The sequence below is a fragment of the Dipodomys ordii genome, unplaced genomic scaffold, assembly GCF_000151885.1.
Source record: "Dipodomys ordii isolate 6190 unplaced genomic scaffold, Dord_2.0 Scaffold187, whole genome shotgun sequence".
In the NCBI taxonomy this organism is placed as follows: Eukaryota; Metazoa; Chordata; class Mammalia; order Rodentia; family Heteromyidae; genus Dipodomys; species Dipodomys ordii.
The window spans coordinates 2,577,472-2,596,009 of NW_012267403.1; the positions used below are offsets into that span (position 1 = coordinate 2,577,472).

Below are 18,538 nucleotides of genomic sequence, written 5' to 3' on the forward strand. Positions count from 1 at the left end.
TGCTTTAACTATTTTTGGTAAAATGCCTTGCATTTTTGACTATACTGGCTTGGATTATGATCTTCCTCTTTATTTTTACTGTGTAGCTTTGATTATACATATTTGCCACTATGTTCAGGTATTAGTTAAAATGAATCTTATTGACATGTTTTTGCTAGTCCTGGGACTTGAACTCTGAGCGTGAGCACTGACTCTGAGATTCTGAAGCACTGACTCTAAGATTCTTTTACTCCAGACTAGCACTCTACCACTTGGGCCACAGCACCTCTTCCAGCTTTTTCTGAGTAGTTTTTTTTTTTTGTCGGTCATGGGGCTTGAACTCTGGGCCTGGGCGCTGTTCCTCAGCTCTTCAGCTTAAGGCAAGCACTCTACCACTTGAGCTACAGCGCCACTTCCAGTTTTCCAGTGGTTTATTGGAGATAGGCTTCTCATGGTCTCTCCTGCCCGGGCTGGCTTTGAACCGTGATCCTCAGATCTCAGCCTCCTGAGTAGTTAGGATTACAGGCATGAGACACCAGTGCCTGGCTTTCTGAGTAGTTTTATTGGAGATAAGAGTCTCACCGACTTTCCTACCCTGGCTGTGGCTCAATTGATAGAGCACTAACCTCGAGGGAAAAAGTCAAGTGAGAACACAAGACCCTGAGTTCAAGTCCCAGTGCCTGCACACAAAAAAGAAGAAAATAAATACAAATTGCGACCCTCAGATCTCAACCTCCTGAGTAGCAAGGATTATAGGTGTAAGCCACTGGTCTGGCTCCTTACTGATATTTTGCCCAGGCTAGCCTCAAACTATAAACTTCTGGATCTCCACTTCTCTAGTAGCTGGTATTACAGGCCTAAGCCATACCATTCAGCCTAGAGATTTCTCATTGTATGTGTCTGTACAATATCAAATTCTATTAGGACCCGGTTTCATTTCCCATCTGTGGCGAATTAATTAACATCTTTGATACTTTATTTCATCTTTTCAAAACTATTTATTTTCTTTAGATAGTTGTACAAAGGAGTTGCCATTTAACAGAGCAGCTTATGAATACAGTGCCTCTTGATCAGTGTCATCCTTTTTAACATTCTTACACTTCCCACAACACCTGTTCCCTCATTTTCTTAATTTTTAGGTTGTGTATTGACTTTTTTGCTATTTAAAAAAGGAATTTGTGAATGCAATGCATCTTGATCTGTGTTATCATTTCAATTTTAAAATGGATAAATCACTACCTACTTCACAGGAACAATATAATTATTTCTGTTAGATATTATATATCAAAATACAATTCAATGTATGGTCCAGAGAGGGGTTTTAGTATATTAACATACTTAGATAATGAGAGATTTGGTGAAGATATCCCCAATATACCCTCATATTGGAAAGTGTCTAAAAATTCAATAAGTAAAGCAAGTACTAAGAGATGGTGATTTGTTTGGAAGAAATAGGATGTAGCAGGTAAAGATGAAAACACAATGCTATTCAACCAAACAGTGACAAAAAACTCTATGTGCCTCAGTTTCTTCATCTGTGAAGTGGGGAAATCAACAGTATCTAAGTCAGTGTTATTCATCAATTCTTCCATTCATGAAATTTGTATTGTGTACTTCTAATTTACCAGACACTGTTTTTGGCTCTGTGAAAATAATAGCAAATAAGATAGACATAGTCTCTTCCTTCACACAACATCTATTATTGTTTTCACTCTATAAATGTGTTAAAGTGACTTGGTATATCATTCTTTCTCATGGGTTTTGCTTGAAAAAATAGAAGTTTAATTGTAAGTTATGACTCCATTGTTTTGACTGTCGCTGGAATGATGAATGCCCAAAAGTCCAGGCACATGGACTTCATCTTTTGTTTTAATGTGGATAGCAGAGGAAATGGGGATTTGTATGTGTTTTCTTCTTTCTGTGTGTACAGACACTGGGACTTGAACTCAGGGTCTTGTGTTCTCACTTGGCTTTTTTTAGCTCAAGGCTAGCACTCTACCACTTGAGCCACAGCTCAAAGTCCATGGACTTTTCTGCCCAGCTTTTCTTCTAACCAGGATCTTCAGATCCCAGCTTCCTGAGTAGCTAAGATTACAGGTGTGAGCCATCAATGCCTGGCTTGTGTGTTTGCTCTTAGTTAACTGAAAGTTTATTGATTTGTAAAAATCATTGAGGCTGTACAGTTTTCTCCTATAGGCATTTATATAAAAAACAAATAATTTGGAGAACACTTGGACCATATGTGTAACAGGAAATAGCTGAGTAAATGTCACTGTGTTCCCCAGCTATTTCAAGTAATCATTTTCTATGCTTTGATGTGAAGCACATTGGATACAGATTACAGAAAGAAGTGCAGCGAGGAGACTGAGATTATTTCTACCAATATCCTAAGTGTAGCCTCTAGAAGGATAAACAGGAAGTTTGATTACTGATAAGCCATGTGTCTGAGAGAAAGATATACCAGGCTAGGCAGCCATGAAAGAAAGAGATAGAGGATCTAAAACACTACATAGAACAGAAAAGAAAAACAAATGTATCCTACTACCCCTTCTTCATTCATCAATATGTGATGGCTTGGGGATGAGTGCTAGAGAAAGCTTTGTAGAAAGGTATAAACTCTAATTAAGATAGGAAAAGTTGAAGAACTTAGAGTTCTCATTTTGAAATTACAAGCTGAAAACATTATTTTCTTCCTTCAAACTGAAAGGTTAAAACTAATTTCGCATGGCTTCTTTTTTGTGGCTAGACTCAGCTTGATTGTGAAAATGTCAAGGCCAAGAGCTTCTTTCTGAATAAGGAAAGGGGGCCCAGGTGGGAGGATACAGTAAAAGAAATAAATGTGCCCTGACTCATGGTGTCTACTAGGCTCAGAGGAGCTATGAATAAGGATGCTTCAGGCAGGTACAATGGTGTTCAACAACAACAAAAGGCCATGGGCTTATTGACTCTGAGATGGTGGGATATAAATTAGACAATGCCAATATAGTTCTAATATGATGCATTTCATGCTTTACAGATTGATTTAATTAATGATTTTAAATATAGTGTAGATAATTTATTATTCATAGGTTTAGTCATTATTTGTGATGTGTTTTTGTTAGCCAGGCTGACTCACCTGCTACCCAATATTCTCTATAATGACAATTCTGTTCTTGCCTTTTAGATGGGCTGGAAATGTGGGGCTGGGGTGGGGGAAAAACACAGATCCTTCGACCTCTCACTCATGGGAATAAAGTGATCATAAATCATATTTACTGAGAAACATAGGCCATTGGGAGCTTCCTAGCCCTATGAAGAATTGTTTTGAACAACTGGTTTTCTTTTATCATATAGATGATAAAAACGTGTATTTTCACCTTCCTCTTTGTGCTCATACACTACGGAGCTGAGGACTAAATTTGTTGTCAGATTTTGTCTTATATGTAAGTTTAACTGATTTGGGGAGGGTAAAGGGATGTACAGAAATGATTGGACAAAGGGTGAACTAATTCAGGAGTGATACTCACTAGACACTATGTTGAAAATGAGCTATAGAGCTTGTAAGGGAGAGGGTTGAGAGGGGAAAAAACTGGCAGAAAACGACAGAAGAGGTGACATTGTTCAAAAATAAATATACTCATTACCTGACCCAATTAACTATAACCCTTATGTGGTTCACCTTTACAATAAAAATAAAAAATAAAATCCAAGAACAAGAAAAAAGTAAATAAATTTGAGGTCAGACTCTAGCAAATTGATTAATTTTAGTTAATTTTGCCAGTACTGGAGCTTGAACTCAGGACTCCACACCTTCCCTTGGCGTTTTAGTTCTAGGCTGGTGTCTACCACTTTTACCATGCCTCCGCTTTTGGCTTTTTGGTGGTTAATTGGAGATAAGAATCTCACTGATTTGTCTGCTTTGGCTGGCTTTGAACTATACAGAACTCAGCCTCTTGAGAAGCCAGGAGTGCAGACATGAGCCACAGGCATCTGGAAAGGATAACTTTTTTCTTGGGCATTGGTGGGGATTGAACTCTCATCTGTGTGCTTGCAACATGGGCAGTTTTTTATTTGAGCCAGATTTCTAGCCCATAGAGCTTTCTAATATAGATAACTATCTTATCTGTGAAAAAGACAGTTTTATTTATTCCTTCCAAATCTATAGTTTCTCTTTCTTATCTTATTCCACTAGCTAACCTAGCAAATTTATTAACTTCACCACTGGTCTAAAGTTCTTATTTTCTTTTCTCCCTTTTCTTTATATTTCTCCATTTTTTCATATTTTATAGAACATATGTTGGTAGAAAGTAATCAAAATTTCCATGTGGAATGTGGCATGTTTAACCTAAATCAATTTTGGGAAGGAAACATATTGAGAGACATTTTATTAATATATTTAACATAAAATGCACCATAATAATATATCATAAATGCCAGAAACTCCCTATCAAACTTGTTTTCTGTTGGAGGAGATGGAGAATTTGCAGGAAATAGAGAGGGAATTGGCCAGGAAGGAAAGATGAGGGGATACACAGATTAGATCAATTAGATATTAGAAATGTAGATCATCTTTAATATTCTGTCTCTGTCTCTCACAGTGTCTCTGTGTCTGTGTCTTCGTCTCTATCTCTTTGTCTCTCTGTCTTGGTACCTGTTTTCAATATCACTCATAAGCAACTAGACTGAAAAATGGTATGTTTTCTTATCTGTTAACCTATTACTTGAGAAACAAGTTCTTCATATGGATGTCTAAACTTAGGTCCTTAATTCATAACGTCATACATTTCTTTTGAAAAAGCTTAGATTCTCAGCTGGGCGCCAGTGGCTCACGCTTGTAATCCTAGCTACTCAGGAGGCTGAGATCTGAGGATCACAGTTCAAAGCCAGCTCAGGTAAGAAAGTCCGTTAGACTCTTATTTCCAATAAACAACCAGAAAACACTATGGATCAAGTGGTAGAGCACTAGCCTTGAGCTGAAGAGCTGAGAGACAGCATTCAGGCCCAGAGTTCAAACCCCATGACCAACAAAAAAAAAAGAAAGAAAGAAAGAAAGAAAGAAAGAAAGAAAAAGTTTAGATTCCTTACAGACAGTAATAGACACTCAAGACTGGGAAGGAGAAAAAGCTATGCTACTAAGACACAATGGAGATGCAAATGTATTTTCAGGGAAAAAGATGTTGGGGAATACTAAAGGTTTGACTGATGAAAGATCCTTGAACTAGAGTAGGCAATGATAATAAGGGAAGGAAGCATCTCTCTCTCTCTCTCTCTCTCTCTCTCTCTCTCTCTCTCTCTCTCTCACACACACACACACACGTTATGAATTCCAAATTAGGTATCTATTACCAAGTTGTGAAGCCTATTCCTGTGATTAGATTGTTGAGTGAACTTGGGTATGTGTCCTGTTCTTGAATCTGGTTTAATCATCTTAGAATTGGGAAATCAATAAAATAACTCCAACTGTTTTCCCACTTTGGCTTTCTATGTTTACTATAATGTATGAAAGTGGGCATTGGCTTGCAATTAGGACTGTTGCATTCAGGTCCTGGCTCTGCCATTGATTTGTTAGTAACATTGGGTAAATTTTTTGCTTTCTGTGAGGCTTGGTTTATCTATTTGTAACATTAAGAGTGACATTACTGGGGCTGGGAAGGTGGCTCAGTGGTAGAGCGCTTGCCTTGCATGCATGAGGCCCTGGGTTTGATTCCTCAACCCCACATAAGCAAAAAGAAAAAAGCCAGAAGTGGCGCTGTGGCTCAAGTGGTAGAGCGCTAGCCTTGAGCTGAAGAGCTGAGGGACAGAGCCCAGGCCCAGAGTTCAGGCCCCATGACTGGACCGCCCCCCAAAAAAAGAGTGACAGTACCTGGTCTTTAAGGAAACTTCTAATTCTGAGGTGATACTAGTACAAATTCTATTATGAAATAAGAATTCTAAGCACATCTCATCTACTTTTGTCATAGGAGTTTGTTTAGCAACTGAGCAACAGGAACACAAACAGGCCTCCTCTTTCTCTCCTTATTCCTAGGTTCCACTCATGTCAAGTAACAGTAAATTGTGCTCTTAGAGCATCTCTCCTATGCCTGAAAAAAGACATGGTCTACTCCAGCATGACCTCTTACCCGTACTTTGACACAAGAGCCCCTGGTCCTAGACACTCCATAGTGACTATCAGACAGTTCAAAATCAAGACTTTACATAGTCTGCTTGGTTGTTTTCACCCCCAAACATAATGAAAATTCATCTCAGTGCAGTCACTATGGAAACAACAGTGAGCGCCCTAAAAAATGAAATTACCATATAATCCTACAGTACCACTTCTGGGTATATAACAAAAATATTTCTAAGTAAGCTCCTCAAGATATGTTTACACACTTAGGTTCATTTCATTATTATTCATAAAAGCTAATAACTGGACTCAAAGCTAAATGCATGTCAACAGATGAGTGAATAATGAAAATTTAGCATGTATGTATAAAAGATAATGATGGAATTTTAGAAAAGGAGACCTTCTCACATGCTACAACATGCAGGAACCTTAAGTACATTACACCAAGGGAAATAAGTGAGTTACAAAAGAAGAAAAATACTGTAACATCAGTTATGTAAGGAATCTAATATAGTTAAAATCACAGGAACCAAAAGTATAGAAGTGGTTACTGAGGCTTGTGTGGAGAAGCGGGACCGTATATAGGTATCCAGGGGGGTACATAGGGCCAGTTCTGTAAAGTCAAAAATTCTAGCGAGAGCCTGGCGCTGGTGGCTCACGTCTGTAATCCTAGCTACTCAGGAGGCTGAGATCTGAGGATTGCGGTTCAAAGCCAGCCCGGGCAAGAGAGACCGTGAGACTCCTATCTCCAATAAACCACCAGAAAACCGGAAGTGGGGCTGTAGCTCAAGTGGTAGAGTGCTCGCCTTGAGCTGAAGAGCTGAAGGACAGCGCCCAGGCCCAGAGTTCAAGCCCCACGACCGACAAAAAAAAAAAAATTCTAGCGACATCTCAAGAACAACAATAAGGCTATAATTAGAACCATTGAACTGTACACATAAGATGTTTAAGGTAACAAAGTTAAAATTATGTCTTTTTAAAAAAATGGCTACAGTCTATGTATTTGTAGCTTCTGCAGACAAGGAAAAGTATTTGAGATAATCAATGATAATGTTTCTGAGATTTCAGGCCATGGTTGGTTGGTTTGTAGCTTTTGGGGCCTGTGGAAGGACAAAATGTCTTCATAAAGGTGTGTGTGTGTGTGTGTGTGTGAGATAGAGTAAACAACTCACCCCATGATAATTGGGAAGTGGAAGAAAAATGACGCAGAATGGGCAGGGATTCCAATCCCTTTGTCAGAATCTGTCATCTAAGACATGTTAGAAAGCATCACAGTCCAGATGGGCCTAAGCAGATCTGATCACAAAAATAATCATGGAAAAATGTAGGGCACCTGCCTAGTATGTTCATGTAATTTTCTCACTAGCCTGTCAATAATTCTTGGGATATTAACCACTTCAAATTAAACATGCCAACTTCTGCATTTATTTTCCTTCAGTTAGTGTTCTTTAATACTCACCTGATAGCTAATGACTGCCCTGGTTTCCAAAATCAATCCTGGGCTGAGATACTGTATTGAGCCCATGAAGATAATAAAATTACCATTTACTTTAACCTAGTTAGGAACAGAATATGTGGAAGTCATCCCATTCCTAATCTTGATGCCTTAGTATCAGATCTCTGCTTGGTTCCTGATGTGCCTCTAAAATTCAAAGTTCTGAAACTATGATATATTCGCACAACAGAATATTATCCATTAATTAAGAAAGAAGGTTCTATCAAGTAGCAAAAATATCTGAAAGAAAATTCATAAAGTTAAGTGAAAGAACTCAATGTGAAAAGGCTACATGCTATATGATTTGAGCTATACAATTTTTTGGAAAATGAAATTGTAAAAGATTAATATTAGCCAAGAAGGACTCCATAAAAGTGAGGGATGAATAGTAAGTAGGGATAGTGAAACTCTTCTGATGGCACAGTAATAGAAGATACACAGCATCAAATTTATGAGAATGAAAAAAGAGATGGTAAACCTTAATATAAAATGTGAACTTCAGTTAATAATAATGTGTCTATATTTTCTTAGCAATGCTAATAAATGTACCACATTAGTGGAAGATGTTAATAATAGGGGAATTTGTTTTAAGAGGTAGGAAGGAAAGGTACATGTGAACTCTACTTTTCTGCTCTATTTTTATGCAAAATTAAATCAACTCCAAGAATATTTTTGATTACAGACACAGCATTAATTCCTCATATTATTCTATAGGATAATGACGGGGAGAGAGAGAGAGAGAGAGAGCTCTCTATATATATCTTGGAAGGTCATGGAAGATTCTTTGCAAATAAGTTTGTGCTTATTTTACAGATATTTTTCTTTCTCTATGGCCCCTTAGTTGTACCCCACTAAAATCACATTGGGATATCTGATATTCCAAAAATAGAAGTGAGTTAATTTCTCCATGTCTCGTGTTTTTTGAGACAAGTCTTGCTGTGTAGCTTAGGCTGCCCTTGAATCCAGCCCTCGTGCCTCAGCTTCATAGTTTGTATGAGCACCATGGTAGCATTTATCTGATTTATCTCATCTCTTTCTCTCATTCTCTTGGTCATTCAAAGCCATTCTCTAAAATGCTTTCTTTGTGTATCTCTCACCTGCCTTCCTTACCAGTTAGAAGTAATCATTGCTCCCTCCACGATGGCACCATTGTTTCAGCCCAGATATCTTTTGGGATTGGGGTTAAATTGGCAGGCACTTGGAAAAATGTCAAGGGGCTTACTTTCTTTGACATCAATATACAGTCCAACCCTTTCTCATTCACAAAGTCACAGAATTACTGGGTTTACTGGGTTTTGTGCTCTGTCTACAATTGGGTGTGTATAGCCCTGAAGGTGATTTATTGGAGTGTGTGTGTGTGTTTGTGTGTGTGTGTGTCTTCAGGTTTTTCTGAGGACAGCCATTTGAAAGAGAGATAGTATTTGACACTGATCAAAGATAAACAGATTTGAGCTTTGGCCAGTTTTGTTATCTTGAGTCTAGTACTTTTGCTTTCTGCACTCACTTTAGACAACTTGTACTTAAAATGGAACTAACACTTCTTTTAAATAGGTTTTTTGGTGACCTGAAATAATGCATGTCACAAGCCTGGTTCATATTAAATCCTGAAAACCATAACATGAAATTTGTGCATAGTTATGCATAACATAAAGTTTGTGTTTTGTAATAAATGTGACTCACTGAGAGATTGCCTTATTTGGAAGCAAAGAAGCCAGAGAAAATCTTTTCTTTTTTCCCTAATTTTTGTTCTCTGTATACACTCTCAGGAGGAAGCTAAGGAAGTATAAGGGAAGTATTGCTCAGATTACAGCACAGTGAGCATATGGGAGTTCACAATCATCAGATCTTGTGCTTGAAAATTGCTGACATCATCTTGAAGGTGTCATTTTGATTGCTTGGGAGCCTCAGATTCTCTCTTTATAAACAAACCCCCAACTTCCAGGATTAGTGCACAATTCAGCCTTATAAAGAGATAGAAACAAGTCAGTATTATATATTATATATATGAATTGTGATTATATCTTCTGAATGAATGAATGAATATAAAGTGTTGAATAAAATATATGTCCAGTGGTAGTCCAACAAAAGTCATTATCTTGAAGGCTGACTCTAAGTATAAAATAAAATCTCTCTTGCAATATGCATGGCACAGTTTAGATAATTGGTGTTGCTTCTTTGGGATATAGGAAAAAGAACAAAATAACAAAAAACATGGATATAAAAACATACTTTTTAGAGAAAATAAAATGAAAAGAACTCTCTAATGTATTTAATAAACCACTCAGTGCTATGTGAAACAAGTTGAGAAAAAGCAGCATCCAAAGAGCAAAACTGTATTTAATAAAAGGAGAGAAACTCATTAAGGTTCTAGCTTAGCATCTTAGCTTAGCCTTTTTCTGCTCTGTGGGGCTCCAGCACTCTTGAGTGCATACAGGCCTATTTCTTTCAGATGATTTTCACTTATTAAAGGCAAAGTGCATATTGCATCATTGCTCAGTCTGGGCTACTTTTCAGGGATGAAAAGGTATCACCTGGATTCATATTCACCTCAGTTTGAGTTCTGGTTTCTGGTTTCCCCATGTACACTACTTACAAATTCAGATTGATGTCTTCATTTATTCAGCTGCCCTTCTGTTTGGTTCAATGTCTATGATGTCATGAATCTGCTTTTTTCTTTCACTCTTCTCTTTGTTAGTCTTAATTACCAAAAAGGCCCATTTTCACTGCATGAGTGACAAAAACATCATTTCACACATCACAAGACAACTTCTCAAAGGAGTCAGCTTATTTAGAACTAATGCTGAATACCAGAGGTCTAAAAGTCACATTATGTATTAAAATAAATACGTTAGCAGGATTGATCTTCTCTATGTAACTTGAACACAGTTGTATTTTATACAGCTTTATTAGTTGCAGGGAATATTGGTAGTGGTTATTTTAGCTAATTAAACCCTAACTCTAACTCTAATCCCAGTCAGATTTGGAAGTGAACAGATAAGAAGAAAAAGGAACCTTTTCACACTGGTAGTGGGAATGTAAATTAGTGTAGTCACTAAGAAATCAGTATGAGCAGAAGCGTGCGCCAGTCCCTTGGTCTGTGTCTTACTTCAACAGTGTTTGGACGGAACAGACCCAGGGACTCCTCCTTTCCACCACCAACTGCTTCTCCACTCACCGCCTCTGACCCTTATCTTCTCGCTCGTCGCCTGCTACCAGGACCAACCAACGCCATTTTTTTTTTCTGTGGTTAGCTCTCTATTGACCAGCCATGAATGACCTCCCAGATTCGTCAGAATTACTCCACCGAGCTGGAGGCTGCCGTCAGCCGCCTGGTCAACTAGCATCTGCGGGCTCCTACACCTACCTCTCTCTGGGCTACTATTTCGATCGCGACGATGTGACCCTGGAGGGCGTGGGCCATTTCTTCCACGAGTTGGAGGAGGAGAAGCGTGAGGGCGCCCAGCGCCTCCTGAAGATGCAGAACCAGGATGTGCCGAAACCTTCTCGGGACGAGTGGGGTAAAACCGTGGAAGCCATGGAAGCCGCCCTGGCCCTGGAGAAGAGCCTGAACCAAGCCATTGTGGATCTTCATGCCATGGGTTCTGCTTGCACAGACTCCCATCTCTGTGACTTCCTGGAAAACCATTTCCTGGATGAAGAGGTGAAGCTCATCAAGAAGATGGGCGACCACTGAACCAACCTCTGCAGGCTGGCGGCCCCTCAGGCCGAGCTGGGCGAGTATCTTTTCGAACGCCTCACCCTCTAACATCACTAGAAAACTCCAGAGTCCAGCAGCCTTTGAGGGGCCATCTCTGCATCGCCAGATATCAGGGTTTCCACCGGAGCTTCTGCCTCTAGCCATTGGGAAACTTCCTAACTAACCATCCTGGAGCCTTTCCCAAGCCTTGGACCAAATGAAAATAAAGCTTTTTGCAGCAAAAAAATAAATAAATAAGAAATCAGTATGGATATTCCTCAAAAAACGAAAAATGGAAAAAACTATATAATCCTACTGTATAATTTCTGGAGATATACCCAAAGAGATCAAAGGCAAGCATCAATAATGACACCTGCACATATACTGGATATCCAGTATTACCAAAAGAATTCTATATGACATGTCATAGAATCAGGTACCTATCAAAAGATGAACTTATAAAGTAAGATGTGGTGTATATGCACAATAAAATTGTATTTAGACTTAAAGGATGATGAAATTTTGTTCACAAGAGAATGAATGGAACTATAGGTCATCACATTAAGCAAAGTAACTCAGATTACAAAAGACAAACTTCACATTTTTTGTCAAATTAAAAATCTATATATAAAAAGTAAGGAATTTTTAGGCATAAGAAAAGGATCAGCATGATGGAAGAAATGGACAAGAGAGGGATGAATATGTTCAAAATATGTTATATACATGTGTGAAAGTATCATGAGGAAGCCTACTATTTTGTGCAATTAACACACTAAAAATCATACATTTCCAGCAAAAGTCACTCAGCAGAAGACAGTGTGAATGTACACTTTGGCAACCAATCTGTTGAACTCTAGGTCCTGTATGATTTGGAGCAACTTTCTGTACCTCTTTGAATTACAGTTTTCTTTTACATCCGTTCAATGGGAAGACACTTCTGCCAAGTGACTGGGAACACATATTTCAGTGCTAGACAAGCTTAATTCTGGACCCTCTTTCATAGAACTTCTTACTTTGTGAAATTAAAAGTACTCTATGATGTCTCTATACTATTCAGAACAAGAGCATTAATAGATATAGAATGATTGACACCAGAGTTACTAAATATATCAAGCACTACATAAATTAAACCACCTTTGTTACTACCTTCCTTCACATGATGTCATCAATGAAGATGAGTATAAAAAAGGTGGGCATACTATGGGACTTCCATTTCTTTGTAGTTTAATTTTACCATTCTATACTTCCAGGCTCAGAATCTGGAGTGTGTAGTATTCCATTTGTTGACTGAATGTCACATTGTTAAGGTTGAAAGAAGGAACATAAACTTAACATGAATGTTGGCTACAGGATTTACTTTTTAGATTTGGCCTATAGTTTGGTACTGCCTCAGTCATTTGCTGAAAAATCGTATCAGAAAACTTAGTGAAGTAAAGACTCCTGTCAATCTGGACAGGCTGACTAAAGTCTTCATGCCATGTCTGAAATCCATGGAGACAGTAAAGCACTCAAATTAAGGCATAGGTGCTCTTTCACTATGAACAGCAGCATCCAAAGGCAATGTGCTAACAGAAAAGCAGAGATTTTCATTTCCCAGGAAAATAGAAATGTTTTCAGCAACTACAGAAACATCTTTGAGAACATTCCTCACTGCTGGAGTGACAGATGCACATGTTTTTGGTTCTAAGCTTGGCCTGTTATTTATCAAGTCAGTGTACCTTATGCTTGACAACAATTGATAATACTTTAATTGTACACTCTGGGACTATATACCAGGAAGAGATGCACTTGCACTAAGTTCTTATTTTTTTCCTTCTCAGATTTTTACTTTCATCATGTAGTGAAGAAACATCATTAAAAGTGGAACAGAAAGGTATGCATTCAGGTGTCATGTAGGTCTCTCCCCAGAGAGGGCCAAATAGGTCACATAAAGAGAGATTACTTTTATCCTACATGTAGCAACTATACTGATTTTATTTCCAGGTAACTGATTCGGGCAGTCAAATATAGCTTGAAGCCAGGAGAAAGTTATTCGTTTTGTTACATGTGACTAAATGCTTATGAGTAACAAAACAAACTTTCATGCAAAGAAATGAGCTAGCTCAGCAGGGTGCTGGTGGCTCAGGCTTGTAATCCTAGCTACTCAGGAGGCTGAGATCTGAGGATCATGATTCAAAGCCAGCCAGGGTAGGGAAGTCCGTTAGACTCTTATCTCCAATAAACTACCAGAAAACCGAAAGTTGCGCTGTGGCTCCAGTGGTAGAGCACTAGCCTTGAACTGAAGAGCTGAGGGAAAGCTCCCAGGCCGAGAGTTCAAGCCCCACGACTGACCCCCCAAAAATGAGCTAGCTCTAGCACTTGCTAGCTGTGTGATTTGACAAGTTTATTTCTGGACGTCAATAATTATATACATGACATATGTATATATACATGTCTGTATATAATATATTGGCATATTTATAATAATATATATATAATGATATATTAATATACAATTGTAATGTATATGCATAAATATATATATAAAGAGAAAGTTAAATGATGGGTGGTTTTATTAGAAAATCATAAGCAATATTCATAACACTTGCCAGTTTTTGAAGGATTTCATTGGTAATATAGAGCTGATAGCAACATCTATGTTCCTGGACCAGTCAACGTAAGTAAGAGACCTAGTAAGTGTAGGAGACAAGAGATTTGACTAGAGTGGTGATTCTGGAGACATAGAAATCTTCCAAAATAGGTTTTGTCATACCCAAGTTTTCCACATGGCTTCATGATTCTCATGCTGAGTTAAACAGTCTTGTCTATTCACAGTGATACTGAGAAAGATGATAGCTAGAGCAGAGAAGAGCGAGGTACGTGTGTGTGTGTTTGTGTAAGAGAGAAAGAAGAGACAGAGACAGAGAGACAGTGTCAGATACAGGGCCAGAGTTGGATGGAGAAAGCCAGGCAAGGTGGTGAGAGAAGTTGAGAGTTAAGAAGGCACTAAGGCTCAGGAGCTGGGGATATATCCTTAATATGAAACTTGAATAGTGTAACAAGCTGTCTCTTGAACTGAATTAAATGCAATACATACCCTGATACCTATCCAATACTGAAACTTTGATACACCAGTGACTGTTAGTTACCTTTCTAAGATCAGTTTCCTCATGGGTCAAATCAGTGGTAATACTTACCTTGCAGTTTATACCTAATACATGACATTCTATCTTATTCCTTGGCCTGCTGCTAATAGAGCCACAGGACTCCCTTCTTTATTAAAGCCAGTAATAGTAGTTTGTGTTTGTTTCTTCAGAAAAGTCTAGTGATGGATGGGCCACTGAATGGCCTCCAAGGCATGGTAGCATAACTGAAATCCCACACAATTCATAATTGAATTATTGGCCAAAGCAACTTCCCACCAAGTGCTTTTCTTGCCCTGAAGAAAAGTCTTTCTCACTGTCACTTTTTTCTTTCTTTGAATTTTTTCTAGCATAATTCTAAACATTTTCAATCATTTCTGCATCAGTAATCCCAATGGTCTACAGGCACCTCCTATTCAACCCTGTTTTCCTCTATCTCATTTGCACTGTTTACTGAAAGGGTATAAAGGAGAAACCACCTGCCCCATCATTTCAGGAACTTGTGCTCAGCTGTAAGGTTGGGGAGGGGGGCGGGAGACACTGGCACCAAAGTCAGCCATTATTCTCCAAAGGACCTGGGCACATCTGCTGACTCACATCATCCCACAATTCCTCAAATGCTTTATTTTTCAAATAGCTTCCTTTAAATAGTATTCTAGTCATGAACAATATTCATAATTGAATTTTTAATAGCACTGAAATGGAAAATCCTACAGGATGCTTCCTACATGATGACTTGGCAGGTCTTGAATTTTCATGTACAGACCAGTGCAGTGGAAAGAACATTTAAGGAGGAGGCAAAAACAAATTGTCTAATCTTGGCACTGCTGCTGAGTGGTTGAATGACACTGGGAAAATCCTTTAACCTCCCAAAGTCCCATATTGCCTTTCTGTAAAATGAAGGAGGAAAAACTTAGTCTTGCCCATCTGAAAGAGTAGGTGCTTTGAGATTTAAAGATTCAAATTGATATAGTTTGCATCCACTTGAAAGCTTTCATACTTACTAGGCTTTCTAACCCATAATGTGGCATGGCTTACTCCTTAATTTTGTTCAAGGCTGTGTTCAAATGAAACTTCCTGGACCACCTATAGTACTATAGTACTATCCATATCCATCTTCTTATATTCCTATATTACTTTACCCTACTTATTTTTCTCTTCCTTGTGTTTAGCCCTATCAGATAAAATATGTTTCTTGGTTTCCATGCTAGAATGTCCTAGAAATATGATGGGGTGTTTTTCTAATCATCTATCTCTAAGACCTACTACAGTGCTTAGCACATTATAGTGCTTCAATTAATATTGCTTGAAAGATCCATAAATGCAAGTTCTGATGCTTCTAATTGAGTGTGTTTTTTCTTTCATTGGAGTCCTTGTGGCCATATTTATTGTACCTTTGTATCAGTAGGTTTCATAGTTTCCTTTGCTTTATTATTGTTTCCATTATAGTAACTCCTATCTGTAGAACACCAGTTTCCTTATTTGTAAAATCCTTTCCTATATATTCTCTTAATCTTTATCACAGTTTTATCAGATAGAACAAGCAGCAGCCTGGGTTACATAGTGAATTCAAGGGTAGCCTAATCTAGGAGGAAAGGGGAGGGACAAACAAGGAGAACAAGGGAAGGGGTAACAATGTTTGACAAAAAAATGTACTCATTGTTTTACTCATGTAACTGTAAAGCATCTTTACAATAAAATAAAAATTTTTTAAAGAGAATGTCTTAAAGGAGAGGTAGGGGGAGGAGAAAAGAAGAAGAGGAGGAGAGGGAGAATAGGAAGAGAAGTGGGGCTTAGAATTTAAGTTTGGATTCAGTAAGACTTAAATTCAGTAAGATGTCATAAAAATATCACTTGGCATTTATGCCTCCCAAGAAAGGGCAATCCCTTTGTTCAAGTACTATATGCTAGTAGTTGTGAAAAAACTACTAAAAAAGAAAAATGGATTCTGTTTTATTTATTTGGATGCCATTCCTAGTCCCTAATATGTGGACTCATCGATGCATAAGAGATACTTATTTTCTGAAGGCATGACTAAGTCATGCATTTAATAGGGTTTTATATTCATCTATTCCCACTTAAGTATGAAGAAGTTGGGACAGTAGAAGGGTTCTGAGCTGGGCCATGTGGGCCCATAAGAATGGAAACAGACATTTCCTGAAACATTTGCAATCCGGGCAAATTGGACAAATGAAAAGAAGGCTGAGTTCCAAATGCTGGGAAAGTTGTGGCAGATGTATCATTCAGACAGGGAGAAAGTGAGAAGAGTGGCCAGAGGTAGAATGTGGATAGCACTGAGGGAATGAGAGAATCCATAGGGACAAGAACAGGGGCACTGAGGGAAGATGTTAGAGTGAATATAGAATTGGCTTTGCTGCTACATTCGCATTGCTTCTACAATGAGATATATGCTTACATGTTCTGACAGCATGAATGCATTGGTACCATGTACAGGACTGAGATATTACAGATATTTAGATACTTTAGAAAATGATCCTGCTAGTTGAATTAGTGAGCAATGCCATAGGACAGAAACACAGGGAAAATTTATATTTTCTTTGAGTTAAAGTATCTGGCAATCAACTACTTTGTTATACTCAGGTAAGCCTATCCGTCTGCAGTATGCTTTCAGCAAGATACAAAATAATAGAAAGATAAAATGACTCTCCATGCAATTCTTCTGGAAGTTGTAGACTGATTATGCTTTCCAATTGTGAGAGGTTTTGATTTATGGGAGCTAGAAATGTGAACCCATGGGACAAATTGCTAACCTGTTCTTATATTGCTTGAATGTAATACAAGATATTTTCAATGTTTTTGATCAGAGCATTCAATGAGTTCTTAAGATGTGTGTTTGCTTTCCCTTGGGAGGTCTCTGGGGAAGAGATTATATAGAAGCAGAGTTCATCTGAAAGTGAGATTTTTTTTCCCTAACGATTAGAGCAATGCACAAACAGAATAATTTTCTTTGAGAGGAGGTGAGTTTCCTGACTCTAGAAAGTAGTCAAGAAGTGCTGAATTATTACAATGAAATTTTTTAATGTGTTCTATGTAGCTCTCTAATGTGGATGCATATTTCACAATGCTTCATTGTTCACTAAAATACTTGACCCTCTGAAATAGCACTGGTCAGAGTTAGCAAACATTCGGTCTTTTTGTAAGCAAAAGTTTGGATTATACTGCTCTGTCCTATGTACTTTGTCACTAGTTCAGAATCAGACAGAGCACTGAACTAAGTGATGATGATTCACGGAATAGTCTGAGCCTTGGAAGCATTCGCTACAAGACTTTTTCTCTGGTTAAGGTTTCAGTGTTTCCCCATCTAGAAAATGAAAACTTTGCATTCAGTTAAAAGTCACTTTCTTTAATTCTCTTAAGTGCCATGAATACTTGTTTTTCTAGTATAACTAATTTTAAGTGTAGAGTTTATTAGTAGTAAGTGTATTTACATTGTTGTATAATGTTTCCATATTCAGTTCTGAAAAATCTATCTATCTATCTATCTATCTATCTATCTATCTATCTATCTATCTATCTATCTATCTATCTATCTATCTATCTATCTATCTATCTCAACGTTACTTTTCCCTAGACCTCCTTCCATAATTATCATTTTAATTCTTGTTTCTATGAATTTAACTTTTTAGATATATTAGTGAAATAATATAGTCTATGTCTTTCTATGACTGGCTTTTTTCACTTACAAAAGTATTTATGAACTTAAGTTGCATTCATATTGTAATGTAACAAGATTTTCTTCCTTTTTAAAGGATGACCATTTTATTAGCCCCATCCATCCATCCATCCTCAGACACTTTGAATCATGTGATGATGGACACGAGTGTGCAAATATCTCCTCATCACCACACTTTCAATACTTTGGAACATATACCTAGAAATGATATGGCTAGATTATATGACAACTCTATTTTACATTTTAATAACTTGCATATTAAACAGGTACATCATTAGACAGCCACAAATAATTCATCAAATTCTATTTTCTCTTTCCAATACTTACAGTTTCTGTGGGTTTTGTTTATATTTGTACATGCATGTGTTGATCCTGGGATTTGAACTCAGAGCCTAGGCTCTGCCTCTTAGCTTTTTCACTCAACATTGGTGCTCTAACACTTGAGCCAATGCTCCACTTTTATTTT

General features: G+C 37.8%; 1 pseudogene; it reads left to right on the top strand.

The window, feature by feature from the left end:
• The first annotated feature begins 10,831 nt into the window (after positions 1–10,831).
• LOC105999318 lies at positions 10,832–11,485 on the top strand (annotated as a pseudogene).
• The last annotated feature ends 7,053 nt before the right edge of the window (positions 11,486–18,538 follow it).